General features: G+C 31.0%; 2 long non-coding RNA genes across 2 annotated transcripts; both read left to right on the top strand.

Moving 5' to 3' along the window:
* The first annotated feature begins 14960 nt into the window (after window positions 1–14960).
* On the top strand, window positions 14961–17509 carry LOC110824983 (uncharacterized). The gene is made up of 2 exons (XR_002541686.2): window positions 14961–15292; window positions 16920–17509. It is a non-coding gene; the product is annotated as an uncharacterized LOC110824983 (long non-coding RNA).
* Window positions 17510–21093: 3584 nt separating this feature from the next.
* LOC148253771 (uncharacterized) lies at window positions 21094–23446 on the top strand. The gene is made up of 3 exons (XR_015819207.1): window positions 21094–21940; window positions 22144–22239; window positions 23201–23446. It is a non-coding gene; the product is annotated as an uncharacterized LOC148253771 (long non-coding RNA).
* The last annotated feature ends 3 nt before the right edge of the window (window positions 23447–23449 follow it).

Genomic DNA, 23449 nt, shown 5'->3' with positions numbered 1-23449 from the left:
CGGGAACGTGGTTTTTTTTGGTTGGGTGTGGCGCTGCATAAAACATTTAAGTGAAGCAAAACTTAAGCAAATAGTAAATCATATTTTATTTATGAAATTTGTTATATTATATATGTTTTAAAAAATTTGATAATGAATATTTTCTTTTATAAATATTATAATGTAATTATTTTTCAGTAGTTTTGTTAAAAATTGATTTAATTTTTAGTAACTTTTAATATATTTTCTTAATGTTAACAATATCATCACAAACTTGTAAAAAAATAAAACATTAATAATTCTTAAAAGTAGAAAAAATAGCTACTATAATTTATTTTTAGCAAGCCCCATTAATTTAATGTCACGTGTGATATTTTTTAAATAATAAATAAAAATAATGTGTTAATAGTAGTTATAATAAAATTTTTATCTTGCATTACATAGGATCATAATTCTATATAGTAATTATATGATATACAAATCATAGTTAATTAAAATTAATGTTTATTTTTATTTTTATAAATATTAAATGAATAATAAATATATATAATTAAAAAATTTACATTTAAAGAATTATATAATTTATAATTTATAATTTATATTTAACTAAAAATTAAATTTTATTATTAGTTTTTAAAAATTCAAGTAAGTAATTAATTTTAATTAGAAATATTAATATACTTTTATATATTATATAAAAATAAAATTATAGATATTAATCATTTAGATATTAAAATATGAAAATATAACAAATATGTAATAATTATCTACTTGAATTTTTAATATAAAAATATAATATAATTTTTAATTGATTATAAATTATGATTTATATAATTTTTAAATAAAAATTAATTTTAAATATAACTAAAATATAATTTTTAATTAATTATAAACTATGCACTATATAATTAGTTTTTCAAATTATAATCCTTGTGTAACACATGACAAAAGATCTAATATGCATGTATATACATAAAGTATTGGGAATTAATGCATGTTAGTTTCATAATATGTCGGGATCATTTAAGTATAAAGTTCAATAAGAAAAAGAAGAAAAAAATTAAAATTTATTAAAATTTTGATTATTAATTATTTTGACGATAATGAAAGGATTACTAGTAATTTGTGTTGCTCTCACTATTTGAAATAATTTTATTTCATTATTTAAAATAATAATTCAATTATTTTAATTAGTAATCAACTAAAAAATTTTATCCAAAAATAAAAACTTTTGGTATGGAAGGTTCATAAGCACTTTAAAATGTTACTTCTACTAATTGGCTAATTTTGCAAAAGTTTCATTCGGAGAGGAAACGAAATGGTTACCAATTGGTATCCATATAGTAGATTCAAGGACACATCCTCAATTTTTGGCATGTTTAAGAAAAATAAATAGATTCAAGCTGGATTAGCTACTAAGCATTAGTCGATGTGGAATACATATGTACATATATATATATATATATATTACAATCTCTTATTATTAATTTATAATTAACTACAAACTCTTAAATTATTTTGCTATGTAAATTCTATTTTTAATATATTTCTTTTCTCACACCTCATTCATTTTACAAACCTTTTACAACTAGAGATGACAACAAAAAAAAGTTTGTATCTCGTTAAACTCAATTTGATCTACTGAATCCTTTTAAGTTCTAAACTGGATCACATTCGAACCAGAGAATGACAATATAGATTTTTTATTTCACATAATTAAAATAAATCGAATTCGAATTTAATTGTAAAAATTCTGTGCGAATATGATCTGATACCATATATATAAAGTATTATATATTTAAATTTTTAATTAAAAATAAATATAGTTATATATACAAATATAAAACCCAAAATATTTTTTTATATACAAAAATTAAAATTTAAAAGCTTTCAATTTTAGTTTATATGTATATATATAAACTTATGGCTTGGTGAGAGGGATAGGTTTAACATGCAAACTGCATAAATATGAATAAAAATTATATTTTTGAACTCATTTTGGGTTCGAGTTCATGTATTATAATTTGGATAGAGTTCAAGTTTCATGAGATCCACCTCAAACCCAACCCATTGTTATCTCTATCTACAACATATTAAGTTATGGTTAGTGTAATCGTTGTATGTTACCCATTGTATTTACTTGTACTGTGATGAATTATTTAAGATTCTTTGTAACAATTATAGTATGATGTATATTGTAATGACCCACATTCTCTTTTGAGAAATGAGCATTGCTACACATATAAAACCTGATAAGTTGTGTAACATCATGCTAAAATTTAAAATTCAATTATATATCTCCTGTACAGAGTTACAAATTATGAGGCTCACAAAATTCTTTATTTTACATTGCAGTAATATAATTAAATCTATTTTATAAAACAATACTTCCAAAGTCACTAAAAATTCATTCATATTTTTTTTCGACCTTGAACATGCTCCTGATCTAAACTAATATGTAAATGAGGAGTGTGAATTAGGATGAGTTTCACATGTTTAATAAAGAAAATGAACAATGTCCATAACAAAGATGTGTATACACTTAATTGCATAAGATTTATAAAGTAGATGCAAATTTTTATTTAAAACCAATTCTCAAGCATAGAAGGCAACACAATAGCAATGATTCCACACGTTTTAATAATTCTCTCATTCGAATGTGATTTTTCTAACATTACAAATATTCTAACATTATATTCACATAACCATGAACTTAATTGAAGTAACACTCACTGATTATCACATAAATATATCACATATTCATCTCACATTACAGTCACATTCAAATTATCATAGATTATTCTATCTTTTTTGAAGATCACATTCATTCATCAATTTCTTTCGTTTTACTTAACAATTTCGTTGCACGATGCCCATTTTTCAGTATCATATAAGGATCTCTTCTACATATGGATACTTCAAATATTTTTCTAACGAGATATCGATCGTCCTCAACTCACAACCTAGGTGAACGCTATAAATATCGATCATCCTCATACTTTAACCTATATGGGCGCTATAAACATCAGTCATCCTCACCCCTCGAACTAGGTGAACGCCATAAATATCAGTTGTCCTCATACCTTAACTTATATGGGCGTCATAAATATCAGTCATCCTCATCCCTCAACCTAGATAAGTGCTATAAATATTTGTTGTATCCACAATAGTGTTCACCATGCATAATCATCAAAACATAATCTCACATTTACCTCCTAACTCACATATATACATATTGCCTTATATATTTATTTAAATACTCTATTTGTATACGAGCTCATAAATATCGATTGTCCACATGCCTCATCTTATATGGGCACCATAAAATATTGGTCGTCCTTATCCCTCAACTTAGGTGAGCATAATAAATATCAATCGTGCCCATACATCATCTTATATGGGTGCCATAAAATATCGATTGTCCTTACCCCTTAACTTAGGTGAGCGCCATAAATATGTCATTTCCACAATATAGTTCACCATATATAATTATCAAAACATAATTATCACATTTATCTGCCAACTCACATACTATATATTGCTATATACATTTATTTAAATACTCTATTTGCATACAAACTTTTTATATAGTTCATACATGTATACATACAACTCATAACGCATATACATGCACATACAACAACATACATATATATACATCAAACACAGGTTCAACATATTAATCAAACAACATAAATACTTATAATTAGCTTCAATATAATATTACGTACGTAATCATGTGTACAAATTACATACCATATCTATTTTCGCATAGATTTACACATACATAGTTTAAGTGCATGCATGTTCTCATTTTATACTGTAAATATTAAATAATCTGTACAATACTTATATAAATATACTAGGCATACATATAATTTAACAATGTCCATCCATTGTACACGCACATAAGCTAACATTCATTTATATGATGAGTTTATGGGAAACATATTATAGATCTTAAACAATTTGTAAAGTTTGTACATAATTCATTTTAAATAAAATAAAATTTTATAAACATGAGAGTCTTTGAAATGAGACTAACCCAATCTCTTACCTATAGTTTGATAAGAAGAGTGTCAGAATTCTCATTAGTTTAGGTTACAATCCTTTCTACTTTGGTTACTGTTGGAATAATTCCCCTATTTACAAATAGAAAATATGTGCATTAAACAACGAACAGTTTTGAAATTAAATATAACACAAAGGCGGATCAATTTTTACCTTGGGTATGCAATTCTGGTTGCTGGTGTCACTGCATGTCACCAAGATCACCACGCGCCCAACACGCACCTCTATGCGCCACCAGCTGGACCACCACATGCCACCTATTGGACCACCACACGCTTAGACACGCGCCACCTACCGAACCACCATGTGTCACCACCGAAACTGCTGATTGCCACAACAAACTAACTAGAAGTCTCCACATAATCGCTCGTGCACTCAAATTTGGTATGGATATGGTTAGACTGTGTTGAAAAATGCATGGATTTGTGTGTGGCAAATTGCCACACTCTAGTCATCTCCTTCGGTGTTCACTACCATGCACATTACCTTTCTGTCTCTCTTCTCACTTGAGATATGTTTTCTCTCCTCGTACAGATTGGGAATAGATCTAGACTGCTGTGTTGCCGCAACATGATCCTCTTGTTTTCACAACTGCATGCATGAATCTGTTTTTTCCTCTTCAGCCGCACTAATTCCTCTTTCTCTCTCTCAACTTCCTTCCTTTCTCTTCACATACAACTCTCTTTACATAAATCCCTCTCTCCTGACTCTCTCATTCTCTTTTACAAACGGCATCGGTTGAATCCCACATGCCTTTTATTCCTTATTGATTGGCTTTTATGTCAATCCCTTCTTTTTTTACTAGAGGAATGTACGCCTCCGATTTTTCTCTTTTCTTTTCTTTTTCCCTTTTTTTTGTATTTATTATATATTTTTTTAATAACACCCTGTGGGTGTCATAAATCCCCCCCTTAAAAAAAATTGATCTTCCAAATTTGTAGTGACTAGGTGATTCAATACATCCTTACTCGTTTATGGGTTTCCTTTTCAACCTAATAGTCTCGTTAGAATATTATAAATGGTGGGATCCCTTTAGCTTGTAATCCCTTCTTTTCTCACTCTCATAAGTAGGTGTAATTGCTAAGAGTGTGTCTCTCAATTCCAAATAGTTTGATATTTAGGGCTTGTTGGTATCTCAATATAGTTTCGTTAAGAATGCTTGACTCAGTAAAAAGAATACCTTTTTAGACTATAGAGATCCTCAAAATTCCTTATAGCTTAGTGTCTTCCAATCATATTGCATGCAATTGTTATTACTATTTCACCTGTTTTGAAAACATCATTTATAGTTTATCTATCATTTTAAAAATCTCTCAACAATATATATCATATCTAAATTTCATCATACGAATAAATTCTAATTATGTAGGAAACCTCAACGACATGATATGTTTACAAGCTCTCAAGTTTCATGTGCCTCTTTTAAATTATTATTTTTCAATTTTTAAAACTTAATACGTGATATTTGGGATATATATCATCTTTGGTCTTTAACAAAATCCTTAATTATCATTACAACTATCTTTATCCTCAAAATGTATCGAAGCCTAGCTCTCACCGTTATATTGTATGTGATTATTATTTTTTATCTGACACAACTTGGGAACATTATTCTCAATTTAATCATCGTCTTAAGAATTTCTCAAAACTATATATATGGTCTTTTAATTCATCCCAAGACTAAATTCTTAATTACCTAAGTAATCTTAGTGCTTACTTTTCCAATCTTATAATAACATGTCATATCATTATTTTCCATAAAAGTGGTTTCTCAATTCCCTAAGCAACCTCCATGTCATGATAGATTTAGGGTCTCCTAAAATTCATATGTCTAAATTATTTTATTTATTTTCTAATCTTTAAAAATTAGTACATGATTACATAGAACTGGTTCTCTCTATACTCTCTAAATGCACCAACATACATATTGTCTTTAGAGGATTAGAATTTTGAACTATGTTTGGTGTAGTCGTACTTAAATATAAAGATTTATCGATACGAGGGTTTAACCTTAGTATTTCATTTCCTGCTTTAATTCCTTTAGGATAGGCGAGTATTAAGATCTAACAGGTGTGGTAATTAATTTTTTTTATTTCCAAATATTATTTATAAATTTGGTACGAGATTAGGATTTTCAAGATCTTTTCTCTTTTGTATTTGATGACTTGATATCTGTGTGGATTATCCTTTAGCTAAATCGTATTATTTTGTTAAACCCATTGTAGGCTAGATGTTTTCCTATGTACCTCAAAACTTGATCAATTTTTTTCCCAAAGTCCTCTAAACTATACGTAGTGAGCTGTAACATCCATAATTATTACTGAGAATCATTGAAAATTCTTTAAATAGAAGGGGTCATTTAATAGTCTTGTTAGTAATGCATAACTTGGCTTTAAATTCTTCCAAGGCTAGGTATTATACCTTTTTTTTTTGCTTCTATAATCTTCGTGTGATCATTCATAAGTGGAGCCTTATGACTTGAACCTCATGTTTATCCCATCACAATTTCTCTTTGTCAATTCAAAGAAGAAGCTTTCATGTGTGGTGGTTCATGGGTCTACACCACGTTTCCACTATGCCACTCTGATAATGTTCGTTTTAAGGGTTTATTTAGGTATATTGCATCATTTATGTTTCCCTTTTAGCATAAGGGAAACTATATTATGGGTTTATCGTTATATTATTAATGATTTAGGGTCGTGACATGTCCCTAGGGCATTCTCTTATTCCTTGGAAATTAATTAGGAGGAATAAGGACTTTCAGGAATTAGAGTACTAATAAGGCATACTTTGTCTCATTTACTACAAAAGTTTTTCTATTTGTCAAACATATGATGAATTATTGCTAAATGTTTTCAAAACTATCATTTCCTATATGGCATTCTGATAAGAGTTTTTAAATAAATATAATATATTTTCTTATAAAGGAAAAAAATAATAAAGCACCTCAAAATCTATTCAAATCTCGATGGTTACTTAATCTTTTGAATGTTTTAATATTCAGTTTACTAATTTCAGGAATTGTGTTTGTTTTGAGTTTGTAGCAGACTTAAGGAAATCTTAATTAGACATACTTTGTTTTACTTACTAGAATTGTTTCTTACTCACCAGGCACATGATTTATTCAATCTCCTAAAATACTATTATTCATCAAGCATATATTTGTTTAATACTTAGAACATTGAATCATTATAGTAAACCCTATGCGGAACCTTGATAAGAATTTGAACAGGTAGGGCACTCACTCTTCCTAGAGGATATTCATAATGGATTCTTGAAAACCATCAAAGTCTTAATAATTATTTCATTACTTTTAGGATGTCTAATCCTTTTTGGTCTTTACTGGATCTAGAAGATGTTCCTTGAAAACTTACCTACTTGGCAGGTCTTCCTCCACTTTATGAAATTTTCTCTCATTTAAGGGTTTTTCTTCCATCTGGGAAATTTCTTTTCTTCTTAGAAAATTTTTTCTTGCTTTGAAATTTTTTTTTCTCCCTATTGGGGAATTTTCTCCCACTTTGGGGGATTTTTTTTCACTGAGGGCTTTCTTCCTGGTTGGGAGATTTTTCTCCCGTTTTTGGTGATCTCCCCCCTTTAAGATTCCTTTCCTAAACTCAAGGAAAATTCATTGCCCCTATGGGATGATTTCTTTGGTAACATTTAAGCTTTCTATGGTTCCATGTGCTATGATTGATTATGTTTGTTGCTTATCCGTCATCCCGAGTTGGCTTTAGAGTGAAACCTTAATTCTTTGATTCCTAAATATATCATATTTCAATCCATGGAATTCTTATATCTTTGGACTTTTAAAATTATAATCTTGCTTTCTTATATTCACACATGCTTCAGAGGAAGTTCCAAAACATCTCTTAAGGTGTATATCCCTTAATTCCTTTTGACTCTAAACTTCATGAGAACCCTAAACCTCATGATACAAGGGATGGTTCCAAAGAACCTGACTTGATGCCAACTGTAATGACTCATATTCTCTATTGAGAAAGGAGCGTTGCTACACATACAAAACCTGATAAGTTGCACAACATGTTAAATTTTAAATTTCAATTATACATCTCCTGTACGGAGTTATAAATCATGAAGCTCACAAAACTCTTTATTTTACATTGTGGTAATAAAATTAAATTTATTTTACAAAACAGTACTCCTAAAGTTGTTAAAAGTTCATTTAGAGTTTTCTTACAATCTTGAACATGCTTCTGGTCTGAACTAATATGCACTAGGAGTGTGAATTGGGATGAACTTCACGTGTTCAGTAAGAAAAAAGGGCAATGACTAGAACAAATATATGTACACATTCAATCGTATAAGATTTATAAATTAGATGCAGATTTTTATTTAAAACTAATTCTCAAGCATAGAAGGCAACACAGTAACAATGATTCCACATGTTTCAATAATTCTCTTATTCACATATGATTTCTCTAACATCACAAATATTCTAACATCACATTCACATAATCACTAACTTAACTGAAGTACCAGTCACTTATTATCACATACATATATCATATATTCATATCACACCATAGTCATATTCAAATTATCACAGATTATTTGATCTTTTCAGAAGATCACATTCATTCGTCAAGTTTTTTGTGTTACTTAACAATTTCATTGTGCGATGTCCTTTTTTACTAATATCATATAAGGATCTGCTCTACATGTGGATACTTGAAATATTTTCATAACAAAACATCAGTCGTCCTCATCCCTCAACCAAGCTAAACACTGTAAATATCGGTCGTCCCCATACCTTAACCTATATGGGTGCCATAAACATCGATCGTTTTCACCCCTTAACCTAGGTGAGCGTCATAAATATTGGTTATCCCCATACCTCGATCTATATGAGCACCCATAAACATCAATCGTCCTCACCCCTCAACCAAGGTGAGCGTCATATATGTTGGTTGTTCCCATACCTTAACCTATATGGGGGTTATAAATATTAGTCGTCCTCACCTCTCAACCTAAATGAGCACCATAAATATTTGTTGTATCCACAATAGGGTTCACCACACATAATCATCAAAACATAATATCATATTTACCTCCCAACTCACATACATAAGTATTTCTATATACATTTATTTAAATACTTTGTTTACATACAGGCTTATAAATGTTGATCCCATACTTTAATCTATATGGATGCCATTAAACATTAATCTTCCTCATCCCTCAACCTAGGTGAGCATCATAAATATTTATTATGTTTACAGTAGAGTTCACCGTGCATAATCATCAAAACATAATTATAATATTTACCTACCAACTCACATACATATATATTGCCATATACATTTATTTAAATACTCCATTTGCATACAAGCTTTTTATATAGTTCATATATGTATACATACAACTCATAATATATATGCATGCACACACAACAACATGCATATATGTACCTCAGACACACGTTCAACATATTAAGCGAAAAATATAAATACTTATAATTAGCCTCTACACAATATTACGTATGTAATCATGTATATAAACCACACACCATATCTAGTTTTGCACAGATTTACACATGTATAGTTTAAGTGCATGTATTTTCTCATTTTATACTGTAAAAGTTAAATAATCTATACAGTACTTATATAAGTATATCTGGCATACTTATAATTTAGCAATGTTCATCCATTCAACAAGCACACAAGATAACATTCATACACATGATGAGTTAATGAGAAACATATTAGAGATCTTAAACAATTTGTAAAGTTTGCACATAATTCGTTTTAAATAAATGTAAGAGCCTCTAAAATGAGATTAACTCAATCCTTTACCTACAGCCTCATCAGAAAAAGATGTCAGAATCTTTATTGGTTTAGGTTTACGATCCTCCCTAATCCAGTTACCGTTCGAATAATTTATTCATTTACAAACAGAAAGCATGTGCGTTAAATGACGAACACTTTCAAAATTAAATATAATATAAAAGCAAATTGATTTTTACCTTAGGCACTCAATTCTTGTTGTTGGGGTCATCGTGCACTACAACACGTGGATCACCAAGATCATCACGCACTCAACACACACCTCCAGACATCACCTACCAGACCACCACACACTTAGACATGTGCCACGTGTCGGACCACTACGTGCCACCGCTAGAATCGTTGTTCATCATTGCAAACTAACCGAAAATCTCCATAGAACCGTTTGCGTTCTCAGATCTGACATAGATACGGTGAAACCACGTCAAAAAATACCTGGATTTTTAAACAGTGTGACTGGCCACTGTGCTACGGTCATTTCCTTTGGCACTCACCACCACACACAACACTGATTTCCTCTCTTTCTTCTCACTTGAGATCTGCTCTCTCTCCTCACATAGACTAGGAACAAATCTAGATTGTTGCGTTGTCGTTGTATGGTTCTTTTATTTTCACGATCGCATGCACGAATCTACTTCTTCCTCTTTAGCCGCACCGGTTCCTCTTTACCTCTCTTGGCTTCATCGCTTTCTCTTCACGTATGACTCTCTCTACACAAATTCCTCTATTCTAACTCTTTGTTTCTCTCTTATGGGTGATAATGGTAGAACCCTACAGGCCTCTTATTCCTTCTTAATTGGTTTCTATGCCAATCCCTTCTTCTTCTACCTTATGCCTCTAGTTCTTCTCTTTTTTTTCTTCTATTTATTTATTTATTATATATATTTTTTTTAATAACACCTTACAGGTGTTACAAATATTCTCTATTTTTGTTGTTACAATACAATTAATGTATCTATATTGGATAATTTATAATATATTTAAGACAATTAATTATAAGAATTAAAGAAATATATAATTATTTTATGTAGCAAAAACATGAATTTATTCAAAGCAACTATGTAACTTGTATATGCATATAATTTATCATTCCTTACCTTATGTATATAAATTATAAATACTTGTATATCATTTATGTTGTAGAGGATTCGACTCTTTGCTCTAGACTGACTCCTCTAATTTGTTTCCTTTAATTCCTCTATACACAAAAAAAAAAAATCATCAAATCTATATCAAAATCGCATTTTCTACAACTCTTCATCGTGCATTTATCACATACCTGCCAAGAAATGCCTCACCAGTTCACACATAATCAACTTGACATTATATTACAATTATATTATAATTGTATTATAAGTTTGCTTTTAAAAGGAAAAATAATGTTGATTATTGCCTTAAGTTGAATAACATCTCTTCTCCTAGAATGGAGGGTAAAACGATTCACTCTAGATTTATTATTCCTCTAAATGTCACTAAAGATTCAATTTGCAACATAAAACAAGGAAGTCCTTTAGCTTATTTATTAATTAAAAACAAAAGCTTATTATTTGGGATGAGACTCTTATGATGTATGTATTCTGTTTCAGAGCATTTGATAGAACCTTAAGAGACATGCTCATATTTTAAAATCTAAATAATTTAGAATAACCTTTTGGTGGTAAAGTTATTATTTTTGGATGAGATTTTCAATGAATCCTTCATGTTGTCGCTGAAGGTCACATAAGAAATTTTTGTCTCAACCATTAATTCCTCATATTTATGGAATTATGAGGTTTTGAAATTGACAAAAAATACAAAACTTCAAATGGATCTTTTAATTTAAATTTGGAAGATCTATGAAATTTTTTATAAAGGATTTTGAATATTAGAGATTGTCAAGAGGTGACCCTAATAGGAGTGAAGTAGTGGTGGAAATTTATGAAGATATTTTCATTATAAATATAATAAATATACATAAAATTATTGTAGATAGTATATATTTGTCTCTATTACAAAATATAAAAAAATCCTCAATAGTTTTAGAAAAAGCCATTTTTACTTATATAAATGATAGAGTCAAGAAGTTAACAGTTATATGTTTTGTTTACTACTAGGCAATGAAAATATAAATAGTCTTGAAGACAAAAAAAAAATAGTATAAATAGTCTTGAAGATGCTTATGCACCAGAATTTTTAAAATAACATCAAGTGTTTGAGACTTTGAAACCACATTTTAAAGCTTAAAATAAGTGTTATAGTTATATCACATTTTAAACCACATCTTCATAAGTGTTATGAACCTGTCATAAGATAAAATTGATCTAAGTATAAATTTGTAAATCAGGTTTAAGATATGTATGGTTTAGATGATCCTAAAGTATGGTCTTCTAATTTTCTGTAGAGACTTATTTGGTATTTATTATGGATGCTTGGTGGTTTCCCTTGATACGGATTGATATATTCGAAATGGTTGTATGTATGATCATATATATGTATGCGTGTAGGAGTGTGACTTTGTGAGTTCATATAAATATGTGAAGTGTATAGTGTGTGTATGGGCCACCTGCTTGGGTTGAGGGGTGAAAACCCGAATGGTTATGTGTGTTGCCCCACCTGCTTGGGTCGAGGGGTGAAAACCCGAATGGTTATGTGTGTTGCCCCACCTGCTTGGGTCGAGGGGTGAAAACCCGAATGGTTATATGTGTTGGCCCGCCTACTTGGGTCGAAGGGTGAAAACCTGAATGGTTATAATTGTTGGCCCGCCTGCTTGGGTCGATGGGTGAAAACTCGCATGGTTGTGTGCATTAGCCCACCTATTTGGGTCGAGGGGTTAAAACCCGAATGGTTATGTGTGTATTATGCATACGTTGTTACAGCAGAATATGCTGGAAGGGATTGGTGTGGTTGTGGTCTCTAGATTGTTGGGTACATACTTATTGAGTGATTCTTAACTTTACAATAAGGGGGAGGGTGAGCAAAGATGATCTGGGCATGTTATGGAGCATTTTCAGTAAAGGATTGGGAAATAGGTGTTAATGAATGTGACAGAAGCTATGAAATTAGAAATTGAAGGTTGATGATCATAATAAAGTATGAATGAGACCCAAAAGAGTCTGAAATGGCAAATGAGATGAATTTAAGAAATGTGGGCAAATGGGTAGATAGTGAAGGGTAGGAGATGGCAATAGGAATTTAGAAGTTGAAACCAGGGAAGTAAGGGGAAGGGAACTATAGACTTGTTGCTTCTGGGTAAATGAGAACAAGAAAATATGAGAATGAGGGTACAAAACTTATGGGTAGAAAATGATTGAGGAAAATTGGAGTTAAACCTGATGAATTAGGGAGATAGGGTCTGTTGAAGTAGCATAACAATATCCCAAAAAAAAGTATATATGTAATAAAAAAAATAAATAGTAAATAAATAAAAACACAAACATTTATTTAAGAAATGAAGGAGAAAGTGGAAACATTCTAGTGAGATCCTTGTATAGTCAATGACCCCCATAGTTATAATTTTTCTAGTTCACGGATTGTAAATCTCAATAGACTTAGATTAAGTCATTCTCAAGATAATCGACCCTGTTGAATTTGAAAATAATAAGAATCAATAAGGGGGAGTAAATTGCCTGCATAACAAATCATTGAGCAAGAAGGAAGAATTTTGATGACACAAACACCCACTTCCTAAAATCCACCAACATTTATTTTAGGAGCCAATAGAAAGCACCACTGAGGTAATATAATTAGTTAGGGTAAAATGTAAACATGAAGATGATGCTGAGGTTACTAAGAAAAATAAGGAATCACCATGGTATTTGGGAGCCAAAAGAAATTAGATAATATGCACATTAGGAGAGGTTTTGGGATTTCCTCCGAAACATATAAGAATATGAGAAAGTAAGATCGCGATTTTGAAAGTTCGAAGAAATAGGAATTGTGTGGGTTCAAAATGTAATAAACTTAGGGAATAAAATGTTAGGACTTTACTCCAAAGCCAACTGGAAATGGTAAATAAGTAACAATCATAACTAGTCTTAATACTTGAAACCATAGAAAGCTTAAATGTTACCAACCCTTAGATATTAAATTCTCATATACTTGGTAAATAAAAATATTCTTGTGTGGGATGAAATAGAGTTTGCCAAATTAAAACTCTCATTCTTGACACTTCTTGTTCCTTCCACAGTACATTTTTGAGAAAGAAAGAGAATGTTATAGGGACATGTTCTAACAATAAGTCATTGCTAATGTGATGATAAATTTAGAGTAAGAGTTCCTTATACTTAAAAATAATACAATATACCAAGATAGACATCCAAAGTGAACATCATCAAAATAGCACAATCGAAGGGTGGAGGACCCATAGCCCACCAATTACAAAAAATTTCTCTTCAAACCAACAAGAAAAAAAAAATTGATGATGTGATAAATAGGTAACCTATATTTTAAGACCAAACTTAAGCTTGGATACTTGAAAATTTTGAAAACTCATGGTATACTTGCAAGAGCTAGAACTAAACATAACCACTAAAAAAAACTAATAAATGAGTCTTTAATCAAAGGACCTCCCAAGGATCTTCGGTAATGATTATGGATTTCAAATTTATTAGATACAGACTAGAGGACATTATGAAAAAGTATTTATGTATATTTGGAATCCTTTAGCCTTTGATGGATTTTGAGGGATAATACAAACTAGTTAAAAGATAATTTATCGAATATGAAAGAGGATGAGATCTTGTAAACCCTAATGTCGATAGATCTTCATAGTTAAGTACAATCGAACCAAATATAAGTTATAAAAAAACTTTCCAAGACTTTAAAGACAAGGTATATGTTGGTGTATTTAGGGTATATAGAAAGAACATATCTTATCTAATCACATCCTAATTTTAGAAAGTTAGAAAATAAATAAAATAATTTTGACACTTGAACTTTTGGGAAACACATAAGGATAATAATTTTCAACTCTCTGATAAATTTGGAGGACCAAATTTTTTAAGAGAGGAAGTTTGTAACATTCAAAAAAAATGGAGAAAAATGGGGTAAGTCAGAGATTTTGAAATAGAACTGAGCGGGAAATAAATAGGGGCTACTTTATAAATATTTTAAATGGGAAAGGGAAAAGTTAGGAATTTTAAGAAGATAAAAAATAATAATTAATCCATGGTCTCAGTTCTATTGTTGGGATCAAATGGCCCCATTACCCCATATAAATTCCTCTCTTTGATTCCTTCAAAACATAAGGAACCCTAGAAAGAAGAAGGGGTTGTGAAAGAGAGGGCCGAAAAAGGAAGCCCGAGAGAGAGAGTGAGAACAGAGAAGTTGAGCAAAGATGACGAAAGGCAGCATGATTCAAGGAGGATTAGAAGGAGGAATCGTTGACAAGAATCCGCCGAGACGAGAGGGGTCCGAAGAGAGATAACTGTTGTAGGCAAATATTCAGGTGGAAATAACAGGTAAGATAAATTCAGAATTTTAAACATTGAATTTGAAATGTGTATTTCAATTCCTTGTTTCAAAAGATGAATGCACGATGAGGAGTTAGGAAAGTGAAAGGATGAGGTGAAATATTGTAGTAGGACTATGATTCGTGTATCATATGATTTATTTATATACATTTACATGACGATTATTCTGAAATAGGGAAACTGTGAGTAAATACTAAATGAGTGGAGGCTGTAGAAGGTGAGAGTAATGCTAGTTAAATCAAATTTGGTGATGAACTGGATATATTTTAGAAATGACCAGATCTAAAGGGGTTGAGTTGGGAGAACTGAATAGGATAGCCGGGTGAGGAGAGAACATGAACGGATACTGAGAAGCGGAGAAGAAAGAGAATGAGTAGGTTATATTATGGAGAAATCGGGGAAAAAGGGAATGACAGGGCTGGATCCAACATAGAGACGAGAGAGAACATAAATCTGTTAGCCTTATACAGAAACTAAGTAGGAGAAAAGGGTAAAATATAACAGAAAACCATCGGACTCAAATAGAGGAGAACTGATGAAGAGGGATAGCAGATAGATAGAATGTATAAGAGTTTAATGTGAGGAAATTTGATCGGGCATGTAGGGGAACTAAGCCTAAGCTAGGGAAATAGAACCTGAACAATTTGTTGGTTATTTCTGGTGTGTAGGATGACTGCGCGTGAGTGTGTGGCTGACTGGTGGCTGAGATATGCTTGATAAATAAATGCATTGTATGTTGGCTGATATTTGCTATGGTCACACCTGATATACATATTGCATGTGTTAATAAAATTGATGTGAGTGGCCCGGTAAGGGTCGTTTATTTTGCATTCTGTCCTGATTCTGTAATGACATCTGATTGAGTAGTAATGTAAGGTGGGAAGGGGATCATCAGAAGGTCAGTAGGTCTAATGCAATATGTTATAGATGATACTTAATACTATTACCTCGTCTGCCAATTTATCTGCAGGTTATGAGCCAACTAAGTATGAGTTTACAGATGAGAAGGGAAAATTGATGTTTGGCTGTATTGTTGTAGAAGAAATGGGTTAGGTATAGGAAGGGTGTAAGGGTTCTGAAATACCAAAAGAGCCACGTGGTTGTTGAATATGGGAGCAAACCGGGAAAGAGCGAGGGATTTAACTTGTTATTTTGGGAGAATATTGTGTTGACAGACAATGGAGACAATTCCTACCTATTTAAGGAGTCGGTTTGGGTAAAAAAGAGGTAGGAAACGTAGGGATTAGGTGTTGGGGAATGCTGAGGTACATGTGGGTTGAACTGAAAAGAAGATCATGGTGGTGAAGTTTTGGAAACCTAGCAGAAAGAAAGGCCAGCGACTGTTATAGGTGGGAGAGCGTAGAGAGAGATTCTGTGATGTTCCACAAGCATCACAGAGGAGGGCAGTGGGCTGTTTGAATGAGAGAGGGGTAAGAATGATTATGAAAAAAAGAATATGGAGGTATAATAGAAGACAAGAAAACATTATTTAGTAGGAGAGTCTTAAGGAGGATTCCGGTCTAGGAATTATAATGATTTCAGTACGTTGTTTTGATTTCTAAATTTGACTTACTGGGCATGTGTAGGCTCATTACATGTTTATTTACAAATACAGTGAAGCAGGAATCAGAACAAAAATTACCGTTGGTGGATCCCAATACTTAAATAAGGCGGAGGGTTCCGAGGGAGACTAGGTAGAAAACTAACCCATATTATACACACATGCACGCCAACCTTAATCAGCATTCGTGTAATAAGAATACTCTATTACAAGTCCAATTAGTATATAATACACAGGTAGTATATGAAAGGAATTGGATGAATTTATGTTAGACATATATTGCAAATGAAATTCTAGTTACTTGATTTTGAGAAATAATGTTATAAAATAGCTTAATATGGCAGGTTACATTAATGCCTCATCCAAATCATTTTGGGACATTATAGTATAGATGTGGATGAGGTCATGGTTTGATGTACCCATTAGAATGAGATGTTGATTTCATTACGTTGAATGATTACATTTCTGCGATACAATATCAGAAGGTAGAGACAAGTAATAGTAATGCCCTAAAACCATTTGGACCTCGGGCCATTTCACTATCAGATTCAAAATTGCCTTTTAAGCTTCAACAAAAAAAATAGTTTTTTAGCTATTTGTTTTACTATTAACATAAATAAGAGTCAGATGACAAATTTCTCTTTTATGTTGGTTTACATCTTTTAAGAAGTGTATTCAGTCATGGACAACTTTAAGTTACAATATTTAGAATGATAAGTAAAAGAAGATTGAAAATATTATGCAGTAAAGAAGGTAAGATAATATAAGTCTGTTGTTAATGTTGTTTTAAATAGGTGTTTTGAAATGTTTCGTAACTAAATAAGTATTTCTATACTTTTAATGTGATAGTGAGATCACGTACTCTTTATTTATACTGTAAATCATGTAAAATAATCTACTTGAGTATGTGATACATATATCATTCTTTAAATAATTCTAAAAAATTCCATTTAGTTCATTCTCATAAATATACAATCCATTAAAGTTGACCTATTACTATAGATATATTTAGATTTTAATTTCTTCGGGACTAGTTGTGTATTATGATAATATGATTCTCAAATTTTAAATATTTATTTTATGTTTCATAAAATAAATGACAAGGTCGAAATTTGTAAAATTTGAATCTAATATACAATAATTATATGAAAATCTAAATTTGTTCTAATTTTGGGACCAAATTATTAATTACTACATAATTCCTATGTATTTAAATATTTTTAAATTTTTAAACTAATCAACTGGATATATAGGGACAAATTAATTAATTGGTTAAAATATATTTAATTAGAATATTATTTAATTAATAAATTAATTCAAGAGTATATTAAAAAAATCAACAACATTGTCATGGATCATATCTTGTCTTGTAGGGTAATGACTAAAGTATACTTAAATTACATAAATTCGAATTAATTAAAATAATTTAATTTTATTAATTATTACAGAGTTTTAGAAAAGTTACTTTTTTTAAATATAAAACATAAATATATGTCTGAATCTCTAAATTTGTTTATTTATATTACAAAATAAAAGTACGAAACAAAAATTTAAATATTTAGATTAAGTTTTAAAAACTTTTCTTTATATTACCGTTCATTTTGCAATAATATCTTCGATATTTGAAGGATAATAGGAAGTGAAATAAAATATTTCAATAATCAATATTATGAAATCACAACATAGTATAAGTTTTATAGTTTTTCTTACACACAACAAAAATATATATTATATACTCTTTTTAAAAATTAAATATACGAATAAGAAAACAAATACACAAATCAGAAAGTTGATGCACAATTGCTTCATTATATACCTCATCTCTATTATGGAGTATTAATCAGTTACCATACATTATGTATATGCACATATACTTATCACTAGTTATCTATATATTCGAACACGGAACGACATACATGAATACCTTGAAATACTGTTATTCCCCAAACATAGAACCATCAGAGCGCACAGATCATACTATTTTTTGATATATACTCGAACACAGAACAATTATGTATGATCACAAACTTATCACTTTATCGATACACCCAAAAATAAACCGGTATGTTTGACCACATTGAAGTTTAACATAATGCATGTGCTTTTGGAACAACTCCTTTCCATAATGAGAGATGTTCATATATTAAAATCACATTTCGAAAACAAAAGTGAAATAATATTTATATCAAAATAAAACTTTAACAAATATTTACTAAATAAATATGAAAGTGCAAAATAAATATTTTGTAAAAAAATGTAGGTCATAATACCACAATATCTACTAATATATTTTTATACTAAAAATACGTAAAATACTTTAAAATTATATAAACTAATGAATCCATAGTTTCTATTTACTTTAGGTCCTTAGCAGTCATATTTCAAACTTTTCCTTTTATCTATCGCTTTATGTATCCACTCGGATAGAGTCTTCCCTTATATTATTTCAATTTTCTTGTGAAACATATAATCTTAATTCTGGTAGAGTTCTGGCTTTATTTATGATATTTTTTCCTAAAAAAATTAGTAGAGTTTTGAAATGATATTTATCACTTTCTTGATTCAAAAGTATTTAACATAATACTCAAAAAATTAATCTCAAAAATTAAAGAAAAATCGAATTTTAAAACTTAAGAAACGACTTACTTTTATGACGGTTTATAACATCCTTTTGACCATGAGCATTCTTCCTTTTCTTTTCCTCTTCTTTGCTTTTACAAATTTAACTGAGTTTATCCAAAGTTTCTATCTAAAAATCTCATAATACTCTCATAAAATCATACACTTCGTACTCTTTTTTTTTTCCTCACCTCTATGCTTCTCACTATTTTTTTTTTCCATCTACAAAGTCTCTTCCTCCATTCTCTAATCCCCTATTTATAGGAATGAGGAACTACGAGAGAAATGTTGTCACTATTCTGCTATGTCACATTATTTAAAAGTTGTCACATTTCACCATGTCATTTCATCTAAAAGATTACTATTTTTCACATTCTACTTTATTTAAAAAATTATTATTTTTCACATGTCAGTTTATTTAAAAAATTATTACTTTTTACATGTCACTTTATGTAAAAAATTATCATTTTTACATGTCACTTCATTTAAAAGTTGTCGTTTTTTATTATATCACTTTATCTAAAAGTTATCACTTTTTATTATGTCACTTTATTTAAAAAGTTCTCAATTTTTTTTATGTTTCTTAATGCTTATTCTTATTTATTCATCTTTATCTATCATTTTTCCGTTTAACTCTAAACTATCTTTTTAAATTTATTATATATTTTCAAATATATATCAAAACTAAATTAAATATACCAAACACAAAAAATTAACTCGGTTACAAAGATAATATAGTTGTAATACAAAAATTTATATATATATATATATATATATTCCTATCTATGTCTAATAATTATCCCAATACTTTTTCAACACTTCTATATTAGCCTTTGAAAATTTTTTATATTTATGGGTTTAACTTTGATTATAAAAATTACAAGAGGAATTCAATAGCACGAAAAATTTAAAGAACATAAAATTTAAATTAAAAAAAAAAGAAACCACACGTACACACGAGCAGACCAAAAACAGGCTGGCTCTAGGGCCAACAAAATGGATGATCATATTGCATCACACATCATGATGGTTGCACATGGTGCTTTAATTTATTCAATAAATTATTAATTTACAGTAGATTGTATTCTTGCTACTCAATTTATAATTAGTAAAAATAAAATTATTAAATTATATATAATTTAAAATTCATACTGATTGAAATTACCTTAATAATTCATTATCCCAGAAAATTGTAGTATAATTATTAATGGTTCTTGATTCTTTTCTTGTAAATATGAAACAATCTCATTCATAAATTAATCCCACTACGTTACTTGTAAGTTTTTTTCCTATAAGAACACAGTTAATTTTTAATTAAATTTGTTATTGTTTACTTAAATTAAATGTTGAATTATAATTTCTGAAAAACACTAATTTAGAAGTATTAGTATTTTGGTAAGTATACAAGATATGTAACACCCAAAATTTTCTTTTATTATTTTGTTATTTATTTTTATTTTATTTTAATTTTTATTGGAATTTTTATTTAATTTTATTCTATTTTAATTTTTAATTTATAAAAATTTAATTTAATTTAATTTAATTTAAAAGAAATAAAAATAATAATAATAATAAAATAGTGTAAAATTATTTTTTGGATTTAATTGAAATTAATTTTGAGAAAAAAGGGTGAAAATTTACATTTTAAGAGTGTTTTTGAAAAGAAAATCGAAATTCGGAGGTCAAAACGCAATTTAAAAAAATAGTACCACGTCAGCAGTCACGGCAGCAGCCCGGTCAGCAGCCCCGGCCAACCAGGACACGCTGTGTGGCAGGGACGCTGATGTGGGACGGAGGCACGTTGGCGATCTGCGTGCGCGCGATCGGACGGCCCAAATCCGTTCCTGCGCGCACGGATGGCCCAGATCAAAGGTGCGCGTGGACGACCCAGATATCACGTGTGCGGACGGTTTAGATTTGATCACGCAAGGACAGCGCAGATTGCATCGCGATGGACGGTCTAGATTTATTTCTAATTTAATCACGATCGGACGGCCCAGATTAAATCATGATGGACGACTCAGATTAAAAGGGGAGGGTTATAAATAATCGCATCCACACCCAACCCCAAAACCCTAGTCGCCAGAACCCTCGCCGGAGAAGACGACCCAGCCACCGGAGGAACCGGCCGCTGCCACCCGCCACCGCATGGGAGGACTTTTCGGCTGCCAAACGAGGTAAAATTTCTCGCATTGGCTCGTTTTTCAATGCTGACCTCCCTGTGGTCAAATCGGAGCCAAACCACCAGCCGATTGGCCAGAAAACACCGCCGAAGTCCAGCGGTGCCGCCGCAAATTTCTTCGATTTTTACCTCCGATGAGCCCTTTCTGTTTTCCGTTCGATGTATTTTTTATACCACTGTGACCACCGTCCTTTTCTCTACAGGTTGACCGGAGCAAAACACCGAATCGCAACTCGCGCCGGAGGAGCCGTTGTACCCGAGAGCTTCGCCGCCGGTAAGTCTCGATTTTCTGAAATTTTTTGGCCCACCGAGTGCCTTAGGGGGTGTTTTATCACAGGAACCAATGCAAGTTTGGCCGAATTCGGCCGAAAACAGCCAAAAACGGCTAACCCGAGGCGAATCGCTGCCGTGCTAGAGTTTCGAAATTGGCCGAAAGGGCCCTGTGTCTGATTTGGAGTTTTTTGGGGACATGTGCAGGTACCAGAAATGTGTTTCAGTTTCCGGAAAAAAATTCAGGGAATTTAGGGACTGGCCGTAGGCGTAGTGAGAACCCGATTTCAGACTCCGAAACAAGTAAGGATCTCTCACCCTATTTCCTATTACGGCATTAAAACTTAATAAATGATAAAACGATATTTATGAATTAATAGATATGTATAATTAATTAAAGTTGCTAATGGAGCTTGAATTTGATGTATTTTTCGGTTAGGTCTTGTTTGATTTATTTTACAGTTTTGAATGCAGTATGGTGCCTGATGTATTTATTCTATGGTTTCATATGCATGAATCACGATTTCATTTATTATACTTTGAATTATTGTGAATCCGATGTTGTGTTGCCTTATTTGGTGTCTATTACTGGTTTACATGTTTATGTTTGATTGGATAATTGAGATTAAGAAAAATGGTAAAAAAGTATGTGAATTGATAATGAATAATATCGACAGCCTCACTAGATATCCTGAGAGATGGTAGACGGACCGGGTCCATATGGAACCCTACCGGGAACGTGGTCTCTCATATTGGACGGGGTATGGAGACTTTGTGTTTTGGCACCCATACCAGACGGGGTATGGGGATGACCCGTTTCACCTTCATACCGGACGGGGTATTAAGGTTTATGGTTTTGGCGCCCATATCGGACAGGGTATGGGGACGGCCCTAGAATTAAGTTATTAATGTGAGTGGTTCACGTGTAGCGGGGACTCCCTATGGATCCCCATGGATACTAGTAGGCTGAATAAAATATGGTAATTGTTGTCTGATGATTGAAATACAAAAGCATGATATGTGTTATGTTGCAGAGTGCGCGTGATCTTATGATATTTATGATATAATTATTTTCATAAATTGTTTTCATGAATCTCACCGAGATAAGTAGACAGTAAAAGGTTTTATTATTGATAAATGAGTTTGTATAAATTATGCTCCATTAGTCGTTTTTGTTTTCTACCAACCTTTACTTCTGTGACAGTGAGATAGTGTGATGTTTTTACTGGGCTAATGTAGCTTATTCCTTACTTAACTATTTCAGATCAGGAAGACTTGGCTCCCGAGCCCGTTCTGCAGGAAGACGGCGAGTAGAAACCAAAGAATTTATTAGTTTTCTTTACAGCATTCATTCATAGTATTTTCTTTAAGTTAGTTTATTCTTTCATACTTTAATTCGTTTTGGTTATTGTATAAGGGATGTTAATCATAATCTATTTTATTTCGCTTCCGCACTTAAAATAAATATATATATTTTTTTAATTTCCGAATTCGTTACAAGATACTTAAATTA

The sequence above is a fragment of the Carica papaya genome, chromosome 5 (genome assembly GCF_054855325.1).
Source record: "Carica papaya isolate Zhongbai chromosome 5, ASM5485532v1, whole genome shotgun sequence".
Classification (NCBI taxonomy): Eukaryota; Viridiplantae; Streptophyta; class Magnoliopsida; order Brassicales; family Caricaceae; genus Carica; species Carica papaya.
The sequence above is the reverse complement of the archived record's forward strand: the minus strand, read 5'-3'. Positions and strand labels throughout refer to the sequence as shown.